Source organism: Ahaetulla prasina, chromosome 1 (assembly GCF_028640845.1).
Source record: "Ahaetulla prasina isolate Xishuangbanna chromosome 1, ASM2864084v1, whole genome shotgun sequence".
In the NCBI taxonomy this organism is placed as follows: domain Eukaryota; kingdom Metazoa; phylum Chordata; class Lepidosauria; order Squamata; family Colubridae; genus Ahaetulla; species Ahaetulla prasina.
This window is the reverse complement of record NC_080539.1, coordinates 365229532-365249157: the sequence shown is the minus strand read 5'-3', so window position 1 is coordinate 365249157 and position 19626 is coordinate 365229532. Positions and strand designations below refer to the sequence as shown.

Here is a 19626-nt window from a genome sequence, read left to right as displayed (position 1 = left end):
ATTTGTATATTATATACAAAGTCAACTTTTATTGCCCCCAACAATCTGGGTCCTCATTTTACCTACCTTATAAAGGATGAAAGGCTAAGTCAACCTTGGGCCTGGTGGGACTTGAACTTGCAGTAATTGCAAGCAGCTGTGTTAATAACAGACAGACTTAGTCTGCTGAGCCACCAGAGGTAGTCCTCGACTTACCACAGTTCATTTAGTGACCATTCAAAGTTGCAATCCGACTGAAAAAAGTGACTTGTGATCAGTGGTGGGTTTCAAAATTGTTAACTACCGGTTCTATGGGTGTGGCTTGGTGGCGTGGCAGGGAAAGGTTACTGCAAAATCCCCATTTCCTCCCCATCAGCTGGGACTTGGGAGGCAGAGAATAGATGGAGGTGGGGCCAGTCAGAATTTTTACTACCGGTTTTCGAACTACTCAAAATTTCCACTACCAGTTCTCCAGAACTGGTCAGAACCTGCTGAAACCCACCTCTGTTTGTGACCCATTTTTCACACGTACAACTGTTGCAGCATCCCTGTGGCCATGTGATCAAAATTCAGACGCTTGGCAATTGGCTCGCATGGGGTCATGTGATCAGCTTTTGCAAATTTCTGACAGGCAAAGTCAAGGCGGAACCCAGATTCACCTAGCAACTGTATTCCTAACTGCAGTGATGCACTTAACAACTGTGCTAAGAAAGGCCGTAAAATGGGACAAAATTCATTTAAGAAATGTTTTTACTTAGCAGCAGAATTGTTTGGCTCAGTTGTGGTCATAAGTCGAGGACTACCTGTATTGTTTGGTGTAGGAAATCCAGATCTTGAGCATTCGCAGCCAATTTCCATCCAATCAGGAAAGAAAATCCCATTATTTCTCTAATAATTAGCTCACTGATAATTTAAAACAATTACCGTATATACTCGAATATAAGCCGATCCGAGTATAAGCCGAGGTCCCCAATTTTACCCCAAAAAACTGGGGTAAACTGGGGACTCGAGTATAAGCCGAGGGTGGGAAATGAGGCAGCTACCGGTCGGGGAAACCCTCCCTCCCCCAGCCGAGAAGGCTGGCGGCTCCCCCGCCCCGCCCTCTCACTGCACCGGCAGGGCTTCCCCGCGCTAATGCAAAAGCCCGCCATCCGGTATAATGTGAAAAAAAGAAGAAAAAAAAACCTCGAGTATAAGCCGTATATACTCGAGTATAAGCCGAGGGGACGTTTTTCAGCACAAAAAACGTGCTGAAAAACTCGGCTTATACTCGAGTATATACGGTAGTCCCCTTTAATAATTTAAACCAGGGGTCTCCAACCTTGGTCCCTTTAAGACTTATGGACTTCAACTCCCAGAGTCTGGGAGTTGAAGTCCACAAGTCTTAAAGGGACCAAGGTTGGAGACCCCTGATTTAAACAATACATCCCAAAGACCAACAGAGGTAGATGCAAGCATTTTGTATTGACTCGCCAGTACCTACATTACAACAACACAGTTAAAATCAGCCTCAAATATAAGATCTAGCAAGAGCATTAATTAAGCCTTAGTAAAATCACTGATAATTGCCAATCCATTTAATGTACAGGTAGTCCTTGATTTACAACTACAATTGAGCCCAGAATTTCTGTTGCCAAGTGAGAAGGACGTCTGGTGAATTTTGCCCCATTTTATGGCCCTTCTTGCCACAGTTCTTAAGTGAATCACTGCAGTTGTAAAGTTAGCAACACGGTGAAGTGAATCTGGCTTCCCCGTTGACTTTGCTTGTCAGAAGGTTGCAAAAGATGATCACGTGACATATTTATGACACTGCAACCGTCATAAATATGTGTCAGTTGCCAAGTGTCTGAATTTTGATCACGTGACCATGGGGATGTTGCAATGGTCATGTGAGAAACAGTCATAAGTCACATTTTTCGGTTCCTTTGTAACTTTGAATGGTCACTAAATTAACTGTGGTTAGTGGAGGACTATCTGCACTGTCTAGCTTTCCCGTTGTAAAGCGGATTCTGATAACATCCAGAGCAGGGGTCACCAACCTTTTGGACCTCAAGGACCACTAAATTCATAATTTTAAATCCCATGGACCACTAATATGATCTGCCTAATGACCGGCTGGGTGGGCGTGGCTAGCTAGTCATATGACTGGGTGAGCATGAACTCGATGTCACTCAAAAATCAAGGGATGCCTCGCTGGCCTCTACTTGGAGCCAGTCACTCCTCGCCTCCCCATCTGGGCTCCTTAAGGCCCCAACAGGAAGTGCTTGTTGGAGATAAACAGCCACCATGAGAAAGAGTTGGCAAAACAGCTCAGTTCAAATTGGATCTGATTGAGAAGGAGGCTCAGCAGAAGCACCTCACTGAGGACTAGGAGCATAGGCTTTCCAAACAGAGGGAAAACCTGCGGGAGTGCAAGGCCAGGTACTCCCGCAGGTCTGGAGGCTCAGCGGGTTGAGATGGTCAGCCAGTTCCAGGCCATGAGGCAGTCCCACTGGAACAAGGCCCCTCTGGCTCTTTGCCACCAGCGGCACTTCCCTCCAGCCTTCGCCCAAAGTCCTGCGCCAGGAGACTGAAGCAGACCCCAAGTCAGAATTTCTTCCCCCCTCCAACCCACACAAGAAGGCCCCAAAGGGGGAGACTACCTGCAGCAACACAAGCGTTCATTGCATGCATCCAGTCCAGGGGCCGTAGTTTGAGGACCCCTGATTTAGTGTAATATTAAAAATGCAAATAATTTTTCTGCGGACCACCAAAATTTTCTCGCGGACCACCAGTGGTCCACAGACCACCAGTTGGTAATCACTGATCCAGAGGGTATAACTTCTGGTGAACTGGCTGACAAGAACTACTTAGGAATTTACACTGATCTTTTCTAGGCATTGCCACTATTGAAAATGCTTATTTCTCTCCTTTTCAGTTCATTCTCAGTTTTCTTTATTATCATGTTGGCTTGTCTAGTTTAGGCATTGATTTTGTAACCATGCCAGGTTAATTCTTTTTGTGTTCTTGACTTCAGGAAGGTTTATTTATCCTTCCTGTTTTCTAGGTGCGACTGCTCTGTCTCTTTTAATTGCTCTCAGTTGTTGATTCTCTGGGAGCGATTTCTACATATCTCTTCCCAAAACTTTCAAAAGATTCGAACGTCAGACAAACTGCTCTTGTCCTGAAAGTTTATATAGATGTTGTGGAAGCAAAGGTTATTTCCACACTGAGAGGTGAAATGGAAAAGTTTTCTCAACTAGCAAAAATTGGGTTGGGGAGGAAAAAGAGATGCCAGCTGGAACATTTAGCCGCTGGATTCTCTGTAAGAATTCCAGCATGTAAGAAAAAAAAATTACAGATTGTATTGAATATTTACCAGAATGTGTAACTAATGTTGAAAATGAGCTTGCAAAAATTACTCATCTATAGAAATATTTACCAGCTAAGGGCTGCATCCCCTTCTAAGCTGAATGAAGGCAAGACACTCTTCTTCTAAGCTAGTATGCTATCCACAAAAAAGCAGAGTGCTGCAGTTTGGTGTAGTGCAGGGCTGTCAAACTCAAACTCTAGTGCAGGGCTGTCAAACTCAAGGCCTAAATGTTTTTAGGTCTAAATGTTTTAAATTTTGCCAATTATATAATAAGTTTTTTAATCTCTGTTTTAGTTGTAAATTGTTATTGTTTTATATTGGCTGTGAACCGCCCTGAGTCCTTTGGGAGAAGGGCGGTATAAAAATCTAAATAATAATAATAATAATAATAATAATAATAATAATAATAATAATAATAATAATAATAATAATAATAATAATAATAATAATAAGCCTATGGGCTGCATCTGGCCCTCAGATGCTTAGGTTTGGCCCAGGGGCCGCACTGGAGACAGTAAAGGACCGGCCCGCAGTGCTTCTGCCAGTGAAAATGGAGCTTGGGAGGGCCGCACACCGCCCTCCCAAGCTCCGTTTTCACTAATAGAGGGTTGCAGGAGCCCATTTTCGCTGGCAAAGCATTCAGTCCGCCACCGCCATGAGTGACATTGAGCTGGCCATGCCTACTCCGGCCGCCGAGGGCAAACACAACCCTGATGAAATCGAGTTTGACACTCCTGGTCTAGTGGTTAAGACACCAGGCTAAAAAGTGAGAGACTGTGAGTTCAAGTCCCGCCTTAGCCATGAAAACCAGTTGGGTGACTTTGGGCCAATCCTCAGGAGACTTTGATTTCTAGTCCTGCCTTGGACATAAAAGACGCTGGATAACTTTAGGCCATTCATTCTAGGAAACTGAGAGTTCTAGTCTTGCCTTAGGCACGAAAGCTTCTTGGGAGATTATGCGCCTGTCCCTCTCTCTCTCAGCCCAACCCACCTGCACAGCGTTGTTGTTGTGGGGAAAATAGGAGAAGGAAGGTGTGTGGGGTATGTTCACCACCTTGAGTTATTTGTAAAAATAATAAAGGTGGAACATAAATAAATAATTTGATACTTCATTTATTCACGTGCTCGGATTTCTTTATTCCTGCGTTGATATTTATCTGAGTTCCTTCCCTCCCACCTTCACGTTGTGGAACTCCTATGTAACCAGGTTAAGATTTCAAAACCAAGACTGGGGTTACTAGATACTGGGCAGAGCAAGTCCTGCCTTTAATCTCCTCAGGTGAATTTGAATTCTGATTTTCTTTTTAAAAAGAAAACTTTGGGACAGTTGCGGTGCTGTGGAGAACCGGCAATAACACGAACAGTAAAAATCTTGAGAACAATAAGATGTTTGCTTAAGGAATGGGGTGGATAAACTTCCATTCTAAAGCAGGGTGTCTCGCCCTTGGCAACTGTAAATATTAAAAGTTGCCAGGGTTGAGAAACATTGTTCTAAACCAGGGGTGTCAAACTCGATTTCCTTGAGGGCTGCATCGGGGTTGTGTTTGACCTCAGGGGGGCCAGGGTGGGCGTGGGCAACTCGACCTCACTTGTGTCAGGTGTGCTTGTGGTGGCCCAAGCAGCCTGCAGCGAAAAGGCCATCCTGCAACTTTCTGTCAATGAAAATGGAGGTGTCCCTGTGGGCCAAATCTAAGCACCCCACGGGCCAGATCCAGCCCCTGGGCCTTGAGTTTGACACCCCTGTTCTAAACCAAGCTTTAGATCCTTGGGGCGATCCTCAATTAATAATAATAAATAATAATAATAATATTTTAATTTGTATACCGCCGTTCTCCCGAAGGACTCAGGGCAGTGAACAGGCAAGTAAAATACAAACAGAAACATACACAATATTAAAACAACCCTTAAGAAACTTATTCAACTAGCCAGGAAATTTAAAATAACATTACACCCCATAAAATTACAGAAATTTAAAACCCATCAAAATTCAATTAAAATTTAAAATTTAAAAATCAGGCCAGTCCAGCCATACGAAATAAATAGGTTTTAAGTTCACAGCGAAAGGTCCTAAGGTCAGGTAGTTGTCGAAGCCCAAGGGGAAGCTCGTTCCACAGGGTAGGAGCCCCCACAGAGAAGGCCCTCCCCCTGGGGGCCGCCAGTCGACACTGTTTGGCTGACGGCACCCTGAGGAGTCCCTCTCTGTGGGAACGCACTGGACGCTGGGAGATAGAAGCCGGCAGTAGATGGTCCCGTAAGTAGCCCGGTCCTAAGCCATGGAGCGCTTTAAAGGTGGTAACCAATACCTTGAAGCCGTCTTCCACTGATTAGGAATTCTGCAAGTTTAAATATCATTCCTTCCTCCCAATTCTCCCCCCACCCAAAAAAAAATTACTCCCCATGGAGTAATTAATTAGACTTAAGAGTTAGTGCATGACCCATGCTCACTTAATGAACTTCCATAGCTAAGGGTAGACTTTAACTTGGTCCTAATCCAGTCCTTCAATAATTACCAATCCCCTGGCATCCTCCTCAACGTAATTGTTTACATGTGGCATTTTAAAAGGTGGGTAAAATTGTTGGAATTTTGAATTCATTCTCGTAGGGCAGGGGTGGGGAACTATGGCCTTTTTATGGCTTGTGGACTTCAACTGTCAAGATTCCTGAGCCAGCCATGTTGGCTGATGAATTCTGGGAGTTGAAGTCCACAAGTCATAAAAGGGCCATAGTTGCTCACCTCTGTCATAGGGATGTGCCCCTAAATATCAATAGTGTGCTGAAAGAATACTGAATGATTAGCAGAACGTCCCATTATAAAGATAACACATCTTGGATGTAGAGTACTGTGTGCAGTGTATCCAACGGTCCCTGAACGCAAACAGACATTCATTGCATTTGAAGTTGAAGTAGTATAATATATAATATAATATAACAACAGAGTTGGAAGGGACCTTGGAGGCCTTCTAGTCCAACCCCCTGCCCAGGCAGGAAACCCTACACCATCTCAGTCAGATGATTATCCAACATTTTCTTAAAAATTTTCAGTGTTGGAGCATTCACAACTTCTGCAGGCAAGTCGTTCCACTTATTAATTGTTCTAACTGTCAGGAAATTTCTCCTTAGTTCTAAGTTACTTCTTTCTTTGATCAGTTTCCATCCATTGCTTCTTGTCCTGCCCTCAGGTGCTTTGGAGAACAGCCCGACTCTCTCTTCTTTGTGGCAACCCCTGAGATATTGGAACACTGCTATCATGTCTCCCCTAGTCCTTCTTTTTATTAAACTAGACATACCGAGTTCCTGCAACTGTTCTTCATATGTTTTAGCCTCCAGTGCCCTAATCATCTATGTTGGTCTTCTCTGCACTCTTTCTAGTATATTAAGAGATTTATAAGAATAGAAAAGCTTTTCTTTTATTTAAACCTCATCTTAAAGAGAGGGACTCACAAGAGAGAGTGTGAAGGATAGGATAGTCGTCTTTTGTCTTTTAAACCAGGGGTCTCCAACCTTGGCAACTTTAAGACTTGTGGTCTTCAACTCCCAGAATTCCTCAGCCAGCTTTGCTGGCTGAGGGATTCTGGGAGTTGAAGTCCACAAGTCTTAAAGTTGCCAAGGTTGGAGACCCCTGGTTTAAACGCATTCATTTATAGTAGTGAAAAACAATACAGGAAGTGTGTAAAGACCCTTCTCCTTATCTTTTCCCCCCCACTAATTTGCTTACAGGTCAAACAACTCACGGATGCAAAGAGAGGATGCAGTCTCCCACAAAACATGCATTTTCCCTTGAGGTACAAGCACTCCTCGACTTACAACCCCTGTTGATCCCAAAATATCTGTTGCTAAGCGAGACAGTTGTTAAGTGAGTTTTGCCCTGTTTTAAGACCTTTCTTGCCATGGTTGTTAAGTGAAGCACTGCAGCTGTTAAGTTAGCAACACGGTTGTTTTAAGTGAATCTGGCTTTCCCCTTGACTTTGCTTTGTCAGAAGGTTGCAAAAGGTGATCACATGACCCCGGGACATGGCAACCGTCATAAATATAACCCAGTTGCCAAGCATCTGAATTTTGATGCTACAGCGGTCATAAGTGCGAAAAATGGTCATAAGTGCCATTCTTCAGTGCCATTGTAACTTCAAACGGTTATTACCGTATTTTTTGGAGTATAAGACGCACCTTTTTCCCCCCAAAAAGAGGGTGAAAATCTGGCTGCGTCTTATACTCCAAATGTAGCCCCACCCAGCTTCTCAAATGGAGGTTTCAGAGGCTGAAAAAAGCATCAGAAAAGAAACCCCCAAACAGCTTCAGAAAAGAAGCCCCCAAACAGAGCTTCAGAAAAAAAGCCCCAAACAGAGCTTCAGAGGCTTTTTTTCTGAAGCTCTGTTTTGGAGGCTTTCAGAGGCAGAAAAAAGTTTTTTCTGAAACAGAGTTTCAAAGGCAAAAAAAAAAAGCAAAAACGAGCAAGGCACAGAGTTCACAACCAAGGAACCTGTTGTTAAAATTCACCTCTGGAAACAACTGATTGGGAGTATTTGGAGAGGCCAATCCACCTGCCAATCAGCTTTTTTCTTATTTTCCTCCTCAAAAACTAAGGTGCATCTTATACTCCGAAAAATACGGTAAGTTTGGGAGTGGGAGGCACCGTTTATCAGTGGTTCTCCTCCTACCTCTCTGACCAGTCGCAGACGGTGTTGACAGGGGGGCAGAGATCGACCCCGAGGCGCCTCACTTGTGGGGTGCCGCAGGGGTCGATTCTCTCGCCTCTCCTGTTCAACATCTATATGAAGCCATTGTGTTGTGTCTTGCCCGCTCTCACCGCAGCCGGGGCCTTCTTATCTGCTTCCGAACGCTGAGGAATGTCCTAGTATGCCTCCCGGCCCCAGCCCTGGCTCCATGCCCAGACAGGCTGAGGAGGAGGAAGCACCTCCAGCCCCCAGCTCTGGCTTCATGCCCAGGCAAACGGAGCAACTAGACCCCTCCCCCTCCCCCACAGCCTGTGAGCCTGAGGGAGGTCAATTACTAACAGCTGCCGACTGGAGTGACCCTCGCTTCAGAAGAATTGATAGGCGGCGGCGTCAGAAGGAAGGGAGGAGCAGGCCTGGATAAGTGCTGAGTCATGGAGCAACACCCCATGGCCTATATAAAGGACCTGCTTTCTGGCAGTCTCTGAGTCAGGCAAAGTCTAACATATCTTGCTGAAGTCACTTTCTGGTCTCCTGCCTGCCTTGAGGACTTTGCTAGGACTTTGGCAGAGCTGCAGAGGCACGCCTGATTCGGATTTCCCTGACCCGGCCGTCAGCGGAGGAGTGGGCCACGACACATTGGGTGAGATCATCAGTGGTTTTGGGGTGAGGTACCAACTGTACGCTGATGATACGCAGCTGTACTTTTCCACCCCAGGCCACCCTAACGAAGCTATCGATGTACTGTCCCGGTGTCTGGAAGCCGTACGGGTCTGGATGGGGAGAAACAGGCTCAAGCTCAATCCCTCCAAGACGGAGTGGCTGTGGATGCCGGCACCCCGGTTCAGTCAGCTGCAATTGCGGCTGACTGTTGGGGGCGAGTCACTGGTCCCGATGGAAAGGGTGCGCAATTTGGGTGTTCTCCTGGATGGGCGGTTGTCTTTCGAAGACCATCTGACGACCGTATCCAGGAGAGCTTTCTATCAGGTTTCCCTGATTCGCCAGTTGCGCCCCTTCCTTGACCGGGATGCCTTATGCACGGTCACTCATGCTCTTGTTACCTCTCGCTTGGATTACTGCAATGCTCTCTACATGGGGCTCCCCTTGAAGAGCACCCGGAGGCTCCAGTTAGTTCAGAATGCAGCTGCGCGGGTGATAGAGGGAGCCTCTCGTGGCTCCCATGTGACACCACTCCTGCGCAGGCTGCACTGGCTACCTGTGGTCTTCCGGGTGTACTTCAAGGTGTTGATTACTACCTTTAAAGCGCTCCATGGCTTAGGGCCGGGTTACTTACAGGACCGCCTACTGCCACCGATTGCCTCTCACCGACCCGTGCGCTCTCACAGAGAGGGACTCCTCAGGGTGCCGTCCGCCAAACAATGTCGGCTGGTGGCCCCCAGAAGTAGGGCTTTCTCTGTGGGGGCTCCCACCCTCTGGAACGAACTTCCCCCAGGACTTCGCCAACTTCCGGACCTTCGAACCTTCCGCCGCGAGCTGAAGACATATTTGTTCATCCGTGCAGGTCTGGCATAGGGTTTTAGATACCATTTGGTTTTAATTATAGTGGGTTTTATTCTTTTAGTGATATTTTAACTTGGGCCAAATTGAATCAGTTTTTTAAATAGTATTTTATTCTGTATTTATTTTGTTTGCTATTTTTACTTGGCTGTAAACCGCCCTGAGTCCTTCGGGAGAAGGGCGGTATAAAAATTTGATTAATAAATAATAAATAAATAAAATAAATAAATGAACTGTTGTAAATCCAGGGCTACTGTATTTGAAAAATATTTGACCCCCCATAAAAAGAAAGAAAATTTATTCTTTCTCATTCTAAAGTATAGGATTCAGAACAGGTATCCCAAGTTATAGGAATTCATGGTTTGAAAAAAAAACAAAAACAGGAAGAGGATGTTGGCAGTGGAACCAATGAATCAGAGAGAGTGGGCTTACTTTCACTGGAAGTATTCAGGCGAAGGGTAGAACCATCTGCTAAGGATTCTTGAATCTGGGTTACTCATCTGAGCAATGTATTAGATTCAAAGCTTAAATCAGTGGCTTTCAAACTGGCAAGTTTGTGGACCAGTGGTGGGTTTCAAATTTTTTTACTACTGGTTCTATGGGCATGGCTTAGTGGGCATGGCATAGATAGGTGGGCATGGCTTGGTGGCATGGCAGGGGAAGGATACTGTAAAATCTCTATTTCCTCCAAATTGGCTGGGACCTGGGAGACAGAGAATAGATGAGGGCCGGGCCAGTCAGAATTTTTACTATCGGTTCTCCGAACTACTCAAGATTTCCACTACCGGTTCTCCAGAACTGGTCAGAACCTGCTGAAACCCACCTCTGATGTGGATCATGTTGGTGAATTCTGAGAGTTGAAGTCCACATATCCTAAAGTTTCCAAGTTTGAAAAAGGGCCTCTGTGGCTCAGACTGGTAAGACAGTCTGTTATTAACAGCAGCTGCTTGCAATTACTGCAGGTTCAAGCCCCACCAGGCCCAAGGTTGACTCAGCCTTCCATCCTTTATAAGGTAGGTAAAATGAGGACCCAGATTGTTGGGGGCAATAAGTTGACTTTGTATATAATATACAAATGGATGAAGACTATTGCTTGACATAGTGTAAGCCGCCCTGAGTCTTTGGAGAAGGGCGGGATATAAATGCAAATAAAAAAAAAAAAGCAACCACTGGCCTAAATAGCTCCTTTCAATTCTAGATTGCTGGATTTACTCAAACCTGAACTGTAGTATAGACTGAAAGATTGTGTTCTGTCCCCCCCACCTCAGTCCGGGAGACACATGAACTGACTCAATTAGCCAGCAATTTAATCCACGGCAGCTATCAGCTCTGGCAGCAGACCAGCGAACGTCTGCCAAGGTTTTCTTTATCTTCCCTGATGCCGGCGTCACAGAAGCTCATTACCGGAGCAACCAGGAAGTCAGGAACAAACAGCAATCCAGGCCAAATGCTCAGTCAACTAGTTCAGCTCAAGTTTTCTCCAGTCAGTTTGTTTTGTCCATCACGAAGTAGTAGAACAGCCCCTCCTGCTTTTATACCCTGTGGGGTGTGGCTCCGTGACTCAGCACTCTCAGCACTCTCTAGGCCTGCCCCACCTTGTTGTTCCCGCCTCTTGTCTACGAAACCTGGGATCTAACCAGGACTGATTGTCCACAGCTGGGTCTGGAAGCATTGCCTGGGCGGGGGGAGATACAGGAGACAGAGGCCTTGTCACCTCCTCTACCTGGCCTGCCTCTGGCTCCTGGAGCTGAGCCAGAGAGGCCGGCCCTGCAGAGGGGAGCCCTGACAGCCCTTCCCCCTCACTCTCTGAGTCACTCTCTGGCAGGGGGCCAGGCCCGGGTGGGTGGGGGCTGGAGCCACAACAGATTGTGGTATTAGAACTTGCGGGCTGTTAGGTATAAATCAAGATCTATTTTAGGTTGCAGCAACTGCTTTTTTTCCCTTGAAAACCTGAGATAGCATAAAGCTCACCAGGATTTCATGGCATTCTATATCAGGGTTTCTCAACCTCAGGAACTTTAAGATGCATGCTAGCTGGAGAATTCTGGGAGTTGAAGTCCATGCATCTTAAAGTTCCTAAAGTTGAGAAACACTGATCTATATAGTAAATGAGTAGGTTTTCTGAAACTGGTAGCAGAATATAAATAACCTTTCCTCTTTTGGTGTTCTGAGCTGGTTTGGAGAATGTGTCAGCCCATTCTGCTTCTGTGCTCCATTTTATTATTTATTATTATTTATTAAATTTATGTCCCAGCTGATAGGTGTAATCTGTCTTCTTCAAGTCTTGCCATTTGCAGATTATCAGATTGATGCATAAATATGAGATTGTAATAAGGTACTGCTTTCTTCTTGAAGAGCATTTAGTAGCAGTCCCTGAGCTGTGTGGTGGCTTAGTGATGAAGATGCTCAACTTTCGTTCGAAAGGTTGAGAGTTCAATCCTAGGTAGTGGGAGATATTTCTAGAGCCAACAGAAAAAATAACTGCTGAGAACAAGTAGGCATCAGGAAGGGCATCCAGTCAGTAAAGTTGCCCTGACTGTACCCTGAATAGGACTACAGGGAGTTTTTTTATTTAGAGGAAGTCCCTAATATGATGCTCAGAGTGGTTTATGTAGAGGGGAATCATTTATTGAATGGTCTGTGTGGTGTATTTTGGCTGTACTGTTAGGAGCTTACAGATAGTCCTTGACTTATGACTGGTCACTTAGTGACTGCTTGGTTTCGGCAGACCCCAAAAATGTACTTACGACCCAGATTCGAAGTTCCGATGACCGTGTGTCACCCTTGGCGCATTCATTCATTCCATTCTGGGCACTCAGCAGCCATTACAACTGTTTGCAGATACAATTACAAAAAAAATTGCTGGAAACCAATGTTTACTTCTGGTTACCAGCAAAAAAATGCCCATTGCAAATAATGGGTTTGCTTAACATCCGTGGCATTCATTTTACCGCTATGTTCACTTAATAACTGCTGCAAAAATGGTTGTAAAATCAGGTGTGGTCACATGATGACCCGCTTAATGACCCTTATAATGTTATATAATAGTGATGGCTAACCTTTTTGCTGTCATGTGCCAAAAGTGGGGGGAGCGTGGGGGGGGGTCTCTCGCGCACGTCCCCACACCCATAATTCAATGCGCCCAGCCCCCCCCCCGCATCGCGCACAACCCTGCCCCCATGTTTCCTCCTGTTTTTGGCACGGGATGGCATGGTGGGTCAGATAGGGCCATTTTTCATCCTTCCCAGGTACCAGAGGCTTTCTAGGAGCCTGGGGAGGGCAAGAAGGGCCTTTCCCACCCTGCCAGAGGCCCTCTGGAGGCTGGAAATGGCCCATTTCCTGACTTCCGGTGGGCCCGAAAGACTCGAAAATCAGCTGGCCAGCGCATGCATGTGTACTGGAGCTCAGCTACGGCAATGCTCGTGTGCCCACAGATATGGGTGGCATGCATGCCATAGATTCGCCATCACGGTTATATAACCTTGATGACTTATAACCTTAACTTATGGTCATTAGTCGAGGACTATCGTGTTTAATGAGTGGAACAACTTGCCTCCAGAAGTTGTGAATGCTCCAACACTGGAAGTTTTTAAGATGTTGGATAACCATTTGTCTGGTGTAGGGTTTCCTGCCTAAGCAAGGGATTGGACTAGAAGACCTCCAATGTCCCTTCCAACTCTGTTGTTCTATTCTATTCTATTCTATTCTATTCTATTCTATTCTATTCTATTCTATTCTATTCTATTCTATTCTATTCTATTCCTGGGCTCTGTTTTTGATAAAGTACAAGATTTTAGCAAAACAAGGAAGAAACTGTCGTGTCCCACTCCTCCGCTGACGGCCGGGTCAGGGAAATCCGAATCAGGCTTGCCTCTGCAGCTCTGCCCAAAGTCCTAGCAAAGTCCTCAGAGCAGGCAGGAGACCAGTAAGTGACTTCAGCAAGATAAGTTCGACTTTTGCCTGACTCAGAGACTGCCAGAAAGCAGATCCTTTATATAGGCCATGGGGTGTGGCTCCATGACTCAGCACTCATTAAGGCCTGCCCCTCCCTTCCTTCTGTTGCCTCCGCCTATCCAATCTTCTGATGCGAGGGTCACTCCAATCAGCAGCTGTTGGAAATAAACTTTCCTCAGGCTCACATGCTGTGGAGGAGGGGGAGGGGTCTAGCTGCTCCGTTTGCCTGGGCATGGAGTCAGGGCTGGGGCCGGGAGGTGCTCCTTCTTCTGCAGTTTGTCTGGGCATGGAGCCAGGACTGGGGCCGGGAGGCATACATTCCTCCGTGTTCGGGAGCAGATAAGAAGGCCCCGGCTGCTCTTAGGGCGGGCAAGACACAACAGAAACATTCCACAAACCTATGTTCTATCCATAGTTTTAAGTAACGTTAGAAGACTTCTTGGGTAAGAACCTTTAACTGTCGAAGCATGAAAACACGTTCAGGAAAAACTCTTCAATATCTCTCTTACTGCAGCTTCTTCATCCCTGTGATTCTTCCCCACTATTCTTTTTACCATTGCGTTATTCTACAGCAGAATATTTTGTTGCCCTTTGCCTCTGCTTTGTGTATTTGTGTAATATGGTATTAGCAAACCGAAGGTGAATTATCCAAGTCAGGTGAGTTGCATTTCAGTCAACCTGCCGAACAAGTTTGAAAACAAACTGGACTTGTCATAATTCAGAGGGAAAAAAAGATTTGTTTGTGGTGTATGACTTCGTCTTCCCTGCTAGCCTGGAATTGTCTGAGGTAACTTGCCTACAGATGGCTTTTCCCCCCTCCAGTTATACAAGACTCAGATTCAACCTGTTGTCTCTTCACCTATGAAAGGAAGTCATGATTTCCTCTTACTGGAAGCCATGTTCTTTTATACTAATACCGAATCGTGTATTAGTGTAATAAACAATCCATTGTAATAATTCCCTAGGACTGTGATCGCGAACCTGTGGCAGGCGTGCCAGAGGTGGCACGTGAGCCCCATCTGTGGGCACGCGTGCTGTTGCCAGCTGCTCTTCTCGTTTCTGGCATTCACATGGGTGCCAGCCAGCTGGTCTTCACGAGCGTCAAAGCGCTGAAAAACGGCTCAAAAACAGGCGGTTTCCCGGCCTTTTGGGGGACGTTTTTTGGCTGTTTTCAGGCTACTTTCCGGCCATTTTGGGGCCGTTTTTCAGGCTAAAAACAGCCTAAAAACAACCCAAAAAATGGCCACAAACGGTAAAAAAACAGGCATGTGTGCACCGGCCAGCTGGTTTTTAGGTTTCCGGCGCACGCACATGCATGCACATTCTGGTTTGAGCACTTGGTGCCAAAAAGGTTCGCCGTCACTGATTTAGGATGAATTATTTCAGAAGAGCTATGGTACTTTATCATTTTTAGACTGTTGATTTTGGCCAGAAATCAAAAAGAATGGTTTTCTATTGCAGGGGTCTCCAACCTTGGCAACTTTAAGACTCGTGGACTTCAACTCCCAGAATCCCTCAGCCAGCTTTCTCAGATTCTGGGAGTTGAAGTCCACAAGTCTTAAAGTTGCCAAGGTTGGAGACCCCTGTTCTATTGGATCGCTCACAGGTAGTCCTTGATGAATATTTTAAAGTTACAGTAGGACTGAAAAAAGCAACTTTACAACTGGTCCTCACAGCTCATCGCAGCGGCCTGCAGTCATGTGATTACCATTTGTATGTTGTATGCTTTACAAGGTAAATCGAGCAAGCTGAGTCAATGGAGAAGCCAGCAGTAAAACTGAAAAGTTGTGATCATGTGGTGTTTGGCGTTAACAATCACATCGCTTAGCAACAAGAATTGTTGGTCCCAGTTGTTAACTGAGGATACCTCTATTTGTCTTTCCATTCAGGATTAGTTATACAGGTAGTCCACTCAACAGTTAATGACCGTTGCAGTATCCTCATAAGTTATGTGGTCAAAATTCAGACACTGGGCAATTGACTCATATTTATGACGGTCGCAGTATCCTGGGACCATGTGATTCCCTTTTGGTGACCTTCTGACAAGCAAAATCAACGGGGAAAGCCAGATTCACTTAACAACCATGCTACTAATTTTACAACTGCAGGGATTCACTTAACAACTGTGGCAAGAAAGATCATGTTGTTGATAGTTGCAAAGTCGTGTCCAACCCATCGTGACCCCATGGACAACGTTCCTCCAGGCCTTCCTGTCCTCTACCATCCTCTGGAGCAGGGGTCTCCAACCTTGGCAACTTTAAGACTTGTGGACTTCAACAGCTTTGCTGGCTGAGGAATTCTGGGAGTTGAAGTCCACAAGTCTTAAAGTTGCCAAGGTTGGAGACCCCTGCTCTGGAGTCCATTTAAGCTCACATCGACTGCTTCAGTGACTCCATCCAGCCACCTCGTTCTCTGTCGTCCCATTCTTCTTTTGCCTTCAATCTTTCCCAGCATTAGGCTCTTCTCCAGTGAATCCTTCCTTCTCGTTAGGTGGCCAAAGTATTTCAGTTTCATCTTCAAGAAGGTCATACAATGGGACAAAACTCACTTAACAAATGTCTCACTTAAGAACATAAATTTTGGGATCAAGTCGTGGTCATAAGTTGAGGACTACCTGCACTACAGTTATACAATCAGTAAAACACCAGATACACTATGTAGTCCTTGTAACACCTTATTTCTCTCCAGATTGTGGAACAGCGAGTCTTCCATCTGCTGCCTCCCTTGCTTCTGAGTTTGGGTGTACATATAAGAGAAAATAGAAAATTTGAGGGTCACTAAAATACATATAAGGGACGCGATGGCTTAGTGGGTTAGACACTGAGCTTGTTGATCAAAAGGTTGGCAGTTCAGCAGTTCGAATCCCCATTGCCGCGTAATGGGGTGAGCTTACGTTTCTTGTCCCAGCTTCTGCCAACCTAGCAGTTCGAAAGCATGTAAAAATGCAAATAGAAAAATAGGGACCACTTTTGGTGGGAAGGTAACAGCGTTCTGTGCGCCTTTGACATTGAGTCGTGCCGGCCACATGACCACGGAAACCTCTTTGGACAGCACTGGCTCTTCGGCTTTGAAACGGAGATGAGCACCGCCCCCTAGAGTTGGGAACAACTAGCACGTATGTGTTGTGTCTGCGCCCCCCCGAGCCGGGCCCCCTGCCAGAAAGTGACTTGGAAAGTGAGAGGGAAGGGCCATCAGGACTTATCTCGGGAGCACCGGCTTCCCTGGCTCAGCTCCAGGAGCCAGAGGCAGGCCAGGTGGAGGAGATAACAAGCCTCCATCCCCTGACTCTTCCCCCCCAGGCCACGCCTCCAGACCCAGCTGATGGCAATCAGGCCTGGCTGGACCCTAGGTTTCATAGGCAGGAGAGGCGGGAACAACAGAAGCAGAGTGGGGCAGGCCTAGGAAGTTCTGAGTCATGGAGCCACACCCCATAGGATATAAAAGCAGCAAGGGCTGCTATGCCTCTTCATAGCAGGCAAATCTACTGCTTGACTAGAGCTGAAGTACTGTTTGTTGACTCATCGGCATCAAGGGAGATAACAGAGACACTTGGGAGACGCTCGCTAGTTTGCTGCCAGAGCTGATAGTGCCGGCTAATTAAGCCATCGCTCGGACTGAGGCGAGGAGGACAGAACAGTATGTGTGAGGGGAACCTTTACCTTTACCTTTTAAAAATACATATGTGTGTATTATGCATGTATACATATATTTTTTTTGCTTGAGTCATGTTAAGCCTGGGAATTTTAAGTTAATTTTCAGCAGTAAATTAAAACTAATAATGTTAATTAGCTTAGCTTTTGGTTCCCCAACCACTGCTTTTTTCTTTTATGTGGTCCTTGACTTATGACTGTAACGGAATTTCCATTATAAGTCATGATGATCATAAGTCAAGGCACCCATGTAACTGGACTCGATTTTATTACTTCTTTCGTAGTGGTCACTAAGAGAACATTGCGGTTGGTAAGCGAATGCTGCGGTCATTAAGCAAATCAGTGTAACTATGGGTATTTTTTGCCAGAAATTGGCTAAAAATTCATAAATCGGTTGTAGAAGTGAGCTGGTTGTCAAGCACTTGAAATGCAGTCATTTGATCCCAGGGGCCTGTGGAGCCATCGGGAACTCCAGAATCAGGTCATAAGTAGCTTTTGATGGGTATATTGTCGCTTTGAATGGTCACTAGGCAAGGTCTATGTGTACCTGCTTTTTCAATTAAACTATTTGGAGTAATTCTTAACCCAGTAAGAGTTGCACACATCTGTTTACACTAGCAAAAACTTTCCCCGAATGTTTTATAAGCCCTGCCACTGAATATTTATCCCTTTTGCAGATGTAGCAATTTCTTGAGGACTGGTAACTTCAGGGAATTATTCGCCATGGCTACTTCTTGTGGCCTTCCTCTGCAGCAGAGTCCCTATATACATACCTAAGAAGAATATATCGAATTAAAAGTGAAAGAATTACAAGTAGAAAATGATGTGTTACTGTTTGAATTTGTAATGGAGGCATGATGATTGATTTGATTTTTAAAAAATTGATCTGGGAAAGAAGCCAAGTCTGTTTTGTCAGCAGGTTGATGAGGCCACTTGGATGTAAGATCAGATTTGCTGTGAAATACATTTAATTTTTCTCTTCCTCTGGTTTTTTTTGGTTTCTACCCTACCTTCTTTTAATCGCCTTTGTATGTTATGACCTAAACGCTATTTCCTAAGTATACTTACAAACAGTCCTAAAATGTAGGCCATTTAACAGATGAAGTTTGAGCAAAGGAAATATGGCTTTTATCTGCACCGAGAGGCAAAGAAGACCTTTGCAGTAAAAATCAGCACATCAAAATCTGAACAGAACTAATTCTACTGAGGCTCTTCCTCGTGGCCACGTTAATCTGTTTTCCTTCTATCCTCAGGAATTTCAGGCAGCCGGTTTATGATCTCAATTTACATGGCAGCCCATCTCAAATTCATAACTCTGGGCTACTAACAATGTTTAAAGACACTTTTTTTAAAAAAAAAACACCTTCCGTTCAGTCATGTTTGATTTTCAGAGACTGCCTGGAGAAGTCCCTGCAGTTTTCTTGGCAAGGTTTTTCAGAAATGGTTTGTCACTTGTTTCCACTGAGGGTCTGAGAGAAAGTGACTGGCCCAAAGTCACCCAGCAGACTTCGTGCCCAAGGCGGGACTAGAACTCACGTTCTCCCAGTTCCTAGCCTGCTGCTTTTACTGCTGCACCAAACTGATTCTGAAAAATACCATTGAAAAAAATATAAAACAATAAAGACAGCAAAAATGTACCAAAAATCCACAATCGAGATAAAAACAGGATAACAGACTTGAACAGGACCTTGGAGGTCTTCAGGTTCAACCCCTTCTTCAAGCAGATCTTCTAGTTCAGCGATGGCTAACCTTTTTGCCATCGCGTGCCAAAAGCGGCAGGAGATCGGGGGGTGGGGTCGCACGTGTCCCCACACCCATAATTCTAGGCGCCCCACCTGAAGTTGGCAAATAAGCTGTTTCTGGCCTCTGGAGGGCCTCCGGGGGTGGGGAAGACCGTTTTCGCCCTCCCCAGACTCCTAGAAAGGCTCTGGAGCCTGGGGAGAGCGAAAAACGGGCTCCCCCCCCCCGGAGGCCCTCCAGAGGCCAGAAACAGTCTGTTTCCCAATTTCCTGTGGGCCCAGAAGGCCCGAAAATCAGCTGGCCAGCGCGTACATGCGTGCCCACCGATATGGCTCCATGTGGCACCCGTGCCATAGGTTCACCATCACGGTTCTAGTTCAACCATCCTCATACACCATTCCAAACAAGTGGCTGCCCAAACTCTTCTTAAAAATCTCCAGTGTGGGAGCATCCACAACTTCTGGAGGTAAATTGTTCCCCTGATTAATTGTTCTCACTGTCGGGAAATTTCTCTTTAGTTCTAGATTGCTTCTCTCCTTTTTAAAAAATTTTTTTATTTTATTTTATAGACAAACATACAGGACATAATCAATCATTCAATGTATCATCTGAGTACATCTTTTGTGTCGTCTTCTTGTTCCTAATCATTTCATAATATCATTGTTTCATTTATTGTAACATTTGTATGGGCCTCTCTGGCTCAGACTGGTAAAGACAGTCTGTTATTAACAGCAGCTGCTTGCAATTACTGCAGGTTCAAGCC

The 19626-nt window shown here is 45.5% G+C and overlaps 1 protein-coding gene across 3 annotated transcripts in view; it reads left to right on the top strand.

The window, feature by feature from the left end:
- SLC25A42 (solute carrier family 25 member 42) overlaps positions 1–19626 on the top strand; it is a 62253-nt gene that overhangs the window by 4267 nt on the left and 38360 nt on the right. Inside the window, exon 1 of one of the 3 annotated variants that reach the window (XM_058163440.1) lies at positions 7050–7113. The exons of the other annotated variants lie outside the window; for them this stretch is intronic. The gene's annotated coding sequence lies outside the window, so the exon portion shown is untranslated. Of the gene's footprint in view, positions 1–7049; positions 7114–19626 lie in introns of those variants that run through there. 3 annotated transcript variants of the gene reach the window in all.